Genomic DNA, 11,639 nt, shown 5'->3' with positions numbered 1-11,639 from the left:
TCTGGGAGGTGCAATGTTTTGGGATTTTTTTAGGCTGGACCGTTGAGCCATTCATAGGGACTGTCCAGTGGTAGACAACCCCCTGAAATCAGCCCACCCTAATAGATGTCTTGACCATATGCATCGCCTTCCGTTATGAAGGCACACTTACAACTGCATAAATTAAAAACAACTTGGTTCAAAACGCGTCAGCGTCTTAATTTACGATTTGAAAATTAAAAAATAAATTGCAGATTATTATCGGAGATGATGCTGGACTCCTTCAATTAGGGAGTCATAATTTTGTAAACCATTTTCCGAGCCGTAGTTTGCTCTCATGTTATTTGTATATCTCTGTTGTGTGTTACTATCATTATATTCTTATATTCGTATGTAAATCCAAACTGAAAGGGGCTGTTCTTCCAGATTCAGCACCGCTCCCTGTTCATAGCTACTGATTAATTTATATTTCAGTTCCCATTAGCTGCAATACCTCATACAACCTGTAGAAAATGTGGCGCTATTATTAGGGGGAAAAAAAACAGCCATGTTATTCTAATCCCTTTAGGCTCGTGCTTTGACGTGACATTAAAATCACAGTACAAAAGGCAACTAATGATCGCATACGTGATAACGTAGAAACCCAGCAGGTCTGGATGTCTCCTAAGGGCTCATACTCATTTGTGCGAGAAACGGACGCGTGCAATCCGATAAAAAAAAAAAAAAATCGGATTGCACTCGGACCAATGTTATTCACTAGATGACATCTCATTTGCGAGTTTTTTCTCAGCCGAAATCGGACTGAGAAAAAAATCGCAGCATGCTGCGTATTGCTAGGATTCTCGGATGAGACTCGCCAATGTAAGTCAATGGATGCGAGAAAAAAAAAAATCGCACAGCACTCGCACCATGCGAGTGCTGTCCGATTTTTACGCAATGGTCTCCTTTGAAAAGCCAGTAATTCATGTGCGCTGTACAGTAAAATCACACTGACAGGTTAGAATAGATATCATGATTAAGGGTGCTTTGCCACCTGAAACGCGTAGATAGATAGTGTTCTTATCCTTATTGTGCTGATGTTTTTATCCTCTGCTTCTACATGAAGTGAATAAAGTACCAAGTTTTTACTTTTCACTGTCTCGTTGAGCTGGATATTCTTTTTTTGCTTTTTGGATTCCCCACGCCTTGACACAGCGTTTCCGTGCTCCGAGTTAAACTGTTACTATGGTGAGCTGGATTTTCTTTTTCGCTACTAAGAATAGATATATACACAAAGAAAAGGTATATCTATATGTCAGTGAGACACACATATACACAGTGCCTTGCAAAAGTTTTTGGCTCCCTGGAGCTTTTCAACTTTTTCCCACTATATATATATGTGTGTGTGTGTGTATATATATATATATATATATATATATATATATATATATATGTATATATATATATACTAGATGGTGGCCCAATTCTAACGCATCTAGAATATGCATGTCCACGTAGTATATTGCCCAGCGACGTAGTATATTGCCCAGTCACGTAGTATATTGCCCAGTCACGTAGTATATTGCCCATCCACGTAGTATATTGCCCATCCACGTAGTATATTGCCCATCCACGTAGTACAGTATATTGCCCAGCCACGTAGTATATTTCCCATCCACGTAGTATATTGCCCAGTCACGTAGTACAGTATATTGCCCAGTCACGTAGTATATTGCCCATCCACGTAGTATATTGCCCAGCCACGTAGTACAGTATATTGCCCAACCACGTAGTATATTGCCCATCCACGTAGTATATTGCCCAGCCACGTAGTACAGTATATTGCCCAGTCACGTAGTACAGTATATTGCCCAGTCACGTAGTATATTGCCCATCCACGTAGTATATTGCCCAGTCACGTAGTATATTGCCCAGCCACGTAGTATATTGCCCAGCCACGTAGTACAGTATATTGCCCAGTCACGTAGTATATTGCCCATCCACGTAGTATATTGCCCAGCCACGTACTACAGTATATTGCCCAGTCACGTAGTATATTGCCCAGTCACGTAGTACAGTATATTGCCCAGTCACGTAGTATATTGCCCATCCCCGTAGTATATTGCCCAGCCACGTAGTACAGTATATTGCCCAGCCACGTAGTATATTGCCCAGCCACGTAGTACAGTATATTGCCCAGTCACGTAGTATATTGCCCATCCACGTAGTATACTGCCCAGCCACGTACTACAGTATATTGCCCAGTCACGTAGTATATTGCCCATCCCCGTAGTATATTGCCCAGCCACGTAGTACAGTATATTGCCCAGTCACGTAGTACAGTATATTGCCCAGTCACGTAGTATATTGCCCATCCACGTAGTATATTGCCCATCCACGTAGTATATTGCCCAGCCACGTACTACAGTATATTGCCCATCCACGTAGTATATTGCCCAGTCACGTAGTACAGTATATTGCCCAGTCACGTAGTATATTACCCATCCACGTAGTATATTGACCAGCCACGTACTACAGTATATTGCCCAGTCACGTATTATATTGCCCATCCCCGTAGTATATTGCCCAGCCACGTAGTACAGTATATTGCCCAGCCACGTAGTATATTGCCCAGCCACGTACTACAGTATATTGCCCAGTCACGTAGTATATTGCCCATCCCCGTAGTATATTGCCCAGCCACGTAGTACAGTATATTGCCCAGCCACGTAGTATATTGCCCAGCCACATAGTACAGTATATTGCCCAGTCACGTAGTACAGTATATTGCCCAGTCACGTAGTATATTGCCCATCCACGTAGTATATTGCCAGCCACGTACTACAGTATATTGCCCAGCCACGTAGTACAGTATATTGCCCAGTCACGTAGTATATTACCCATCCACGTACTACAGTATATTGCCCAGTCACGTAGTATATTGCCCAGCCACGTAGTATATTGCCCAGCCACGTAGTACAGTATATTGCCCATCCACGTAGTATATTGCCCAGCCACGTAGTACAGTATATTGCCCATCCACGTAGTATATTTCCCAGCCACGTAGTATATTGCCCATCCACGTAGTATATTTCCCAGCCACGTAGTATATTGCCCAGTCCCATGTAGTATATTGCCCAGTCACGTAGTATATTGCACAGCGACGGAGTATACAGCACAGAGCCATGTAGTATACAGACTTAAAATAAAAAATATATTCACCCTCCGTTGAAGTCCTGGCCCTGTGTGCGGTGCACGCAGCAGCTTCCGGTCCCAGGGTTGGTATGGGCGCAGGACCTGTGATGACGTCGCGGTTACATGACCATGACGTCATGGCAGGTCCTTGTCGCATACCATTCTTGCCACCGGAACCTGCCGCTTGCATGGAGCGGTCACCGGAGCATCGCGAGGAGCGGAAAAGGCGCCGGAATGCGAGTATATGATTTTTTTTTTTAACATTAGATCTTTTTACTATTGAGGCTGCATAAGCAGCCTCAATAGTAAAAAAGTTGGTCACACAGGGTTAATAGCGTTAATTGAGTGCGTTACACTGCAGCATAACGCGGTCCGTTAGCGCTGCCATTAACCTGTGTGAGGGCTGACTGAATGACTGGAGGGGAGTATGGAGCGGGCACTGACTGTGGGGAGGAAGGAGCGGCCATGTTGCCACCGGACTGCGCCCGTCGATGATTGGTTGTGGCAATGGTTGTGGGCGTTTTGCCATGACCAATCAGCGACTTGGATTCCATGACAGACAGAGGCTGCGACCAATGAATATCCGTGACAGACAGAAGGACGGAAGTGACCCTTAGACAATTATATAGTAGATATATATACACACACACACACACCTATACCATGTGTATATTTCAATCCTATCTATTCTATTCTAACCTATTCTATACTGCGCGTGGCATACTGATGTTCCAAGGAAAGAAATCGCATTACACTCACATGACCATCGCTTAGCACTCGTCTGTTTTTTCTGTCCGGAAATCGGACCGTTTTTTTTTTTCACAAATGAGTATGAGCCCTAAGTGTCAGGTCATAGAAAGTTGCGGGTCACATCGTAACCTTATTCACTATTATTCATTTTAATTATTAGTAGCACAATATTGTTGATAGCTTCAAGTCACCATGTGGCCCTCAGGCTTAAAGGGAATTTGTCCTCAGAAAATTACCTATTGTTTAAAAAATGGGTTTTATGTTAAATGTATTTAAAAAAATTGTATATATATATTTTTTCAATTATTAATAACGATGAATAAAAAAATATAATTTGCACTGGTCACTTTGCATTATTATATTAGACTCACATCTACTGTTCTATACAGATGACTTTTTACAATTACATTATCATCACACACAGGATTACAATGAAAGGTAACACTTCTTTATAAATATGTATACAGTTTATAACCAAGGATCCATTTTTCACAATAGGTGATGTCACAGCTCACCTCCTCCTGTACAATGACTGATAACACCTCTATATACAGTAGATAACACAAGATCCACCATTCACAATAGGTGATGTCACAGCTCACCTCCTCCTCCTGTACAATGACTGATAACACCTCTATATACAGTAGATAACACAGGATCCACCATTCACAATAGGCGATGTCACAGCTCACCTCCTCCTGTACAATGACTGATAACACCTCTATATACAGTAGATAACACAGGATCCACCATTCACAATAGGTAATATCACAGCTCACCTCCTCCTCCTGTACAATGACTGATAACACCTCTATATACAGTAGATAACACAGGATCCACCATTCACAATAGGTGATGTCACAGCTCACCTCCTCCTCCTGTACAATGACTGATAACACCTCTATATACAGTAGATAACACAGGATCCACCATTCACAATAGGTGATGTCACAGCTCACCTCCTCCTCCTCCTGTACAATGACTAATAACACCTCTATATACAGTAGATAACACAGGATCCACCATTCACAATAGGTAATATCACAGCTCACCTCCTCCTCCTCCTGTACAATGACTGATAACACCTCTATATACAGTAGATAACACAGGATCCACCATTCACAATAGGTGATGTCACAGCTCACATCCTCCACCTGTACAATGATTGATAACACCTCTATATACAAAAGGTAACACAGGATCCACCATTCACAATAGGTGATGTCACAGCTCAGGTCAGAGTATGCTTAGATAATTGTTCCATACAAACAGCAAGGGTCTGAGTCAGTCCATTGCTAGGAGTGTAATTTTAGGATTTTGTATTATTAGATTATTTTTATATAGATTATGATATGAAAAATGATCAAAAAATAAAAAGAAAGTACATTTCTCATGAAAACCAGATGTAAACAATAGGGGACATTTGCTGATGACACATTGCCTCTAAGGCCAGTCTCACACGTCCAGATAATTCCGGTACCAGAAAAATCGGTACCGGAATTATCCGTGTCCGTGTGCTCACGTTGCACATCAGTGTGGCACACGTGCGGCAGCTGTGTGCCGCCCGTGTCCCAACTGAGTACCACACGGACCGTGCAGGTGACAGCGCTACAAGTAAGCGCTGTCCCCTGCTTTGGGTGCTGAAGCTCCATTCATTTCTTCTCTCCAGCAGCGTCGCTGGAGAGAAGATATGAAAAATCATTTTTTTTTGGTGTTTAAAATAAAGATCCCTGTCCCCAACCCCCTCCCGCCCCCTGTGCGCCCGCCCGCTGTTAATACTCACCTAGCTCCCTCGCTGCTTCCTCTCCGCGCTACAGCTTCTCCTGTATGAGCGGTCACGTGGTACCGCCCATTACAGTGATGAATATGCGGCTCCACCCCTATGGGAGGTGGAGCCGCATATTCATCACTGTAATGTGGGGCACCACGTGACCGCTCATACAGGACAAGCAGCGACGCTGAAAGGATGTAAGCGCCGAGGCAGCTGGGTAAGTATTTTAATGCCAGCGGGGGGCGCACAGGGGGTGGGAGGGGCAGATTACCGGCAACTTTATTTTAAAAGCAAAAATAAATAATAAAAAAGATTATTCATTCCTTCTTTCCAGCGAACGCTGCTGGGAAGAAGGGATGAATGGGGCTTCAGCACCACACACGGGGGGGACATCCGTGTGCGGTACGTGTTTTACATGGACCCATTGACTTTAATGGGTCCGTGTGATCCGTGCGCTCCCACGAACACTGACATGTCTCCGTGTTTTCCAAACGGACACACGGTACGTGAAAACACGCTGACATGTGCAGAGACACATTGATTTTAATGTGTCTACGTGAGTCAGTGTCTCCGGTACGTGAGGAAACGGTCACCTCACGTACCGGAGCCACTGACGCGTGAAACCGGCCTAATATGTTGTGTGTGACTTGTCGGCAGTGTGGATTTTTTGTGACTCGTCTTCTTAATTTATTTACACTTTGTGATTAATTATCTTCAATACAATCTAATAAAACAGAATAAAAAAAAATAAAACATTTTTAAGCATATGTCTAGTGTGGTCACTTTGTGTAACAAAGGCAGGATTTGCCGCAGATATATATATATTTATGGTTTTTATGGAAATTGTCATTTTATTTCCTTCAGATATATATACTAATTCCAATTAAAGGGAACCTGTCACCAGAACAACCCCATTAACCTGCCGATATGAGGTAATTAACCTGCCCGGCGCCCCGACTTGCAGCTGAATGCAGCTGGGAGAAAATGAACTTTATTCTCCCGGTAGTGTTCCGGTTCCAATCACAGGGGTAGCGCTGGCGTGGGTCCTGAGTATACAGTGCAGCCACTGTAAGGCTATGTGCACACATTGCGGATCTGCAGCGTTTTTTCTGAGCGGAATTGCACCAAATCCGCAGAGGATTGGTCAAACAATGTTAATCAATGGGAATCCAGAATTGGTGTGCACATGCTGCCGAAAATTCTGCACTGATTCGCGTTTTATTTTCGGCAGCATGTCAATTCTTTTTGGGGATCTGCAGCGTTTCTGCACCCATTGCGGGTGTAAAAAGGTTTGCGGATTTCCTGCCAAAAACTCTAAGGCTACTTTCACACTAGCGTTTTTTAAAATCCGTCACAATGCATCGTTTTGCAGAAAAAACAAAAGTGCTTGCAGGATGCGTTTTTTCCCCATAGACTTCTATTGATGACGCATTTGCGACGGATTGGCACACTTCGCATCCGTCTTGCGACGGATGCGTCGTGCTTTGGCGGACCGTCGGGAGAAAAAAAACCTACATGTAACGTTTTTTTCTCCCGACGGACCGCTTTTTCCTACCGCGCATGCACGGCCGGAACTCCGCTCCCACCTCCCCGCACCTTACAATGGGGCAGCGGATGCGCCGGAAAAACGCATCCGCTGCCTCCATTGTGCAATGCAGCAAACGCTAGCGTCGGAATCTCTCCCCGACGCATTGCGACGGGGAGATTCCGACGCTAGTGTGAAAGGAGCCTTAGGAGATGGTATCAGAAGGAAGAAGAGTGTGTGAGCGGAGAATATGTGCCTGTCTGCTGTCTGGGGGGGGGGGGAAGGTGTACTCAGGCGTCATCTGATGGGACTACTACTCCCATCCGGCTATGTCTGCTGTCACATATAACAGTGACAGCATGAGCCGATGATGGGAGAGTAGTCCCGTCATCCAGCGACTGTGTTCAATTGTAAAAAAATAAATAAAAACATTTACATTGTTACATACAATATAGATGCTCACCAAACACCTAATCCCCAACGCCTTCGTCCCCTGCAAGCAATCAAAAATAATAAACCAACATATACTCGCCTTTCCACTGTAGTCCATTTAATAACAAGTATCCCAAGACAATCTCACGTGTAGAACAGTCACATCGGGAGATGTAACCACTCTACCCAGCCTTCGGCGATACAATGATAGGAGGTAATCCCTTCTGCAGTGTAAGGCCACGAGAGTTCACCGGAGTTCATCAGCTGATCAGCTCCGGTGCTCTCACATGCGGCAGCGCTGAACTCTGTAATACACTGCAGGAGCGATTACCTTCTGTCAGTGTATCACCAAAGGCCGAGTAGAGCGGTCACATCTGTGACTATTCTACATGTAAGATCATCGTGGGACACTCAGTAATGAACTACATCGAACAGGGAGTGTTATATGTTGGTTTATTATTTTATTTTTGTTGCAGGAGACAAGGGCGTCGAGGATTAGGTGTTCAGTAATTATGGTAAATTAAGATTTAATAAAGGAGTCTGTGATTATTTCAAATAAAGGACTTTATTCTGGCTGTGTCTTTATTTACCATATTACTATAGGATTAGCAATGGATAGATGTCTTATAGACACCTCTCCATTACCAACCTGTGGGCTTGATGTCACCTGACAATACTAAGGTGACATCAACCCCACAAATATGAACCCCACTTGCCACCGCTACAGGCCAAGTGAGAAGAGCGAGGCTAAGTGCCAGAACTGGCACATCTATAAGATGTGCCATTTCTGGGATGGCTGAGAGCTGATGTTTTTAGCCTGGGGGGGTGCCAATATCCATGGCCCCTTCCCACGCTATTAATATCAGCTGTCTGCCTAGCCTTTTCTGGTTCGATTTTATAGGGGTACTCCATGTCAATTGTTTTTGGGGGTTCCCCTGTAAACTAGCCAGGAAAAGCTAAGCAAACAGCTTTGAGCTGATCTTAATAGCCTGGGAACCTTTATGGCTATTGGCTCCTTCCCAGAATATTAACATCTGCCCTCAGCCGTTGGCTTTTCCTCTGCTGGTTATTAAAATTATGCGGGAACCCACACAATTTTTAAAAAAATTTAAAAAAATAAATAAACAGATATTGCATTTCACGCAGATTTCTGACAGTTGCTTTTTTGTTACAGCATATGTAGGTTAATTATGTGAATGCTCCTACATAGGTTGGTGTGTGTGTCTTTATTTAATATAAAACCGCGTGGATTTTCAACTGCGTTTTCTGCCAATAGAGGCAGAAACTGAGCAGAATTTTACACAAACAAATCCGCAATGTGCGCACATAGCCTAACCATGACCCCGGCCCTGACTGACACCGGACCACAATGCAGAAATAAATTTATTAGTGCGTAAAATTTAGGGATGATAAGAAGACATGTCGACGACCAATCAAAGTCCAGCTTTCATTTTTCAAAAGCAAAATACAAAATGAAAACTGCGCTGTGATTGGTTGCTATGGGAAACACAGACAGTTATTCTCATAAAGTTTCATAAATGGCCCCCAGTGAATTATCCCTACTGCAGGGTCTTAGTAGGTGGTACATGACACGGAGGGTTTCTCTAGGGGTCCTAGGAAGCCCTGCGTCGTGCCACGTGCGTCGCCTCAGAACTTGTACTAGACATAAAACTACACAGTCCAACTAACAAGTGTTTGGATTAATGGAGGAAAGAAGTCAGTGGTGAAAAATACAATTCAGAGTTTCGTTTTTGGTCGCCATCTGTCAGGCCTAGGAGGATCCTGGCAGATTGTAATGCACAATATCAGTCAGTGGAGATTTTATTTAATGATTTATACATAAAAAAAAAGTTGGTAAATTTTGGCTCATGGTGTATTTGGGCTAAAAATGGGGAATTTTTACTTCACGTTCTGCTTTTGAAAATATGAGAGAAGAATGGATGGGATTAGGCGCCATTGTGTCAACAGATGTAGCATAACTAACGCCATTAATTGCAGAAATCTGTGCCTGATTATTTCAATATCTGGTGAATGGACAGAAAGACAAAAATTCATTACAAGGAGTTTTTTTTTTTACGTAGGTGGAAAACAATCAGTGGTGGGCGGCCAGGTAGAGGGTGGCTGAGCAGGGAGAGGCCAGGCACAGGGCGGCCGGGCAGTGGGGGGGCCAAGCAAGGAGCATCCAGGCACAGGGCGGCCGGGCAGTGGGGTCCAGTCAGGGGGCCAAGCAAGGAGCGGCCAGGCACAGGGCGGCCGGGCAGTGGGGTCCAAGCAAGGAGCGGCCAGGCAGAGGGCGGCCGGGAGTGGGGTCCAGTCAGGGGGCCAAGCAAGGAGCATCCAGGCACAGGGCGGCCGGGCAGTGGGGTCCAAGCAAGGAGCGGCCAGGCAGAGGGCGGCCAGGCAGAGGGCGGCCAGGCAGAGGGCGGCCGGGAGTGGGGTCCAGTCAGGGGGCAGCGGGGGCCAAGCAAGGAGCGGCCAGGCAGAGGGCGGCCGGGCAGTGGGGTCCAGTCAGGGGGCCAAGCAAGGAGCGGCCAGGCAGAGGGCGGCCGGGAAGTGGGGTCCAGTCAGGGGGCCAAGCAAGGAGCGGCCAGAGGGCGGCCGGGCAGTGGGGGCCAATCAAGGAGCGGCCGGGCAGTGGGGTCCAGTTGGGGCCAAGCAAGGAGCGGCCGGGCAGTGGGGTCCAGTCAGGGGGCCAAGCAAGGAGCGGCCAGGCAGAGGGTGGCCGGGCAGTGGGGTCCAGTCAGGGGACGGCGGGGGCCAAGCAAGGAGCGGCCAGGCAGAGGGTGGCCAGGTCCAGTCAGGGGGCGGCGGGGGCCAAGCAAGGAGCGGCCAGGCAGATGGCGGTCGGGTAGTGGGGTCCAGTCAGGGGGCAGTGGGGGCCAAGCAAGGAGCGGCCAGGCAGAGGGTGGCCAGGCAGTGGGGTCCAGGTGGGGGCGGCCGGGAGTGGGGTCCAGTCAGGGGGCAGCGGGGGCCAAGCAAGGAGCGGCCAGGCAGAGGGCGGCCGGGCAGTGGGGTCCAGTCAGGGGGCCAATCAAGGAGCGGCCGGGCAGTGGGGTCCAGTCGGGGCCAAGAAAGGAACGGCCGGGCAGTGGGGTCCAGTCAGGGGGCGGCCTGATAGGGAGCAGCCACTAATGAATAATTGTAACTTGAGTAAGTTCTCCAAAACTACGTACCATTGTCACATAAGTCAGGGGTGTCAAACTGCATTCCTCGAGGGTTGCAAACAGGTCATCTTTTCAGGATTTCCTTGTACTGCACAGGTGATAATTGAATCACGTACACAAATAATGAGTTTGTGATTAAATTATCACCTGTGCAGTACAAGGAAATCCTGAAAACATGACCTGTTTGCAGCCCTTGAGGAATGCAGTTTGACACCCCTGCCATAAGTGACAGACCGCTGAAATCATCATGTCAGTCACTGACCTCACTGGGGGAAGCATAGCAGAGATGATAGGTTCCGTTTAAAGGGATTTCCACATGCCCTTTTAGAGTACATAGACATATAGGACATTAAATAGCTGGCATGTAATAATACAATGCCTGGGTGGTTGCGACTTCCCCAGTATGATGGAAGCCAAACCCGCAGTAATTTGCTGAGCACTGCAGCGGCGTCAATCTAACTGGGGTCATCTCTCATTAGACAACCCCCTTTAATCATGGGTGTTATTTGCAGTATATAGGTAATATTATCTGTCAAATCGTTGGCCATACAACCAGCTTAAAAAATCGTAAGACAGTAGAACAAAATTACTAAATCCTACATCCTCCTTTTCTTTTCCCTATCGTAACCCAAAAGATATCATTTTGTGTTATTTTTTTCCTCCTCCTCTTCTGTAAGTTAATCTGAAAAAAAAAATGTACTAGGGTAAATTTCCTGGAATTAAACTAGTTCTGGCTGAGAGGCTGCTTGGGGCAGAAGAAATCTTCACTGCTTGGTCTGCAATAGAGTTCAGGCAAACTGAGCCCCTTTCTTACCAAATTCCTCCAAGAAATGAGAGGCCATCA

Source organism: Ranitomeya imitator, chromosome 3, assembly GCF_032444005.1.
Source record: "Ranitomeya imitator isolate aRanImi1 chromosome 3, aRanImi1.pri, whole genome shotgun sequence".
Taxonomy (NCBI): domain Eukaryota; kingdom Metazoa; phylum Chordata; class Amphibia; order Anura; family Dendrobatidae; genus Ranitomeya; species Ranitomeya imitator.
This window is presented reverse-complemented; position numbering follows the sequence as displayed.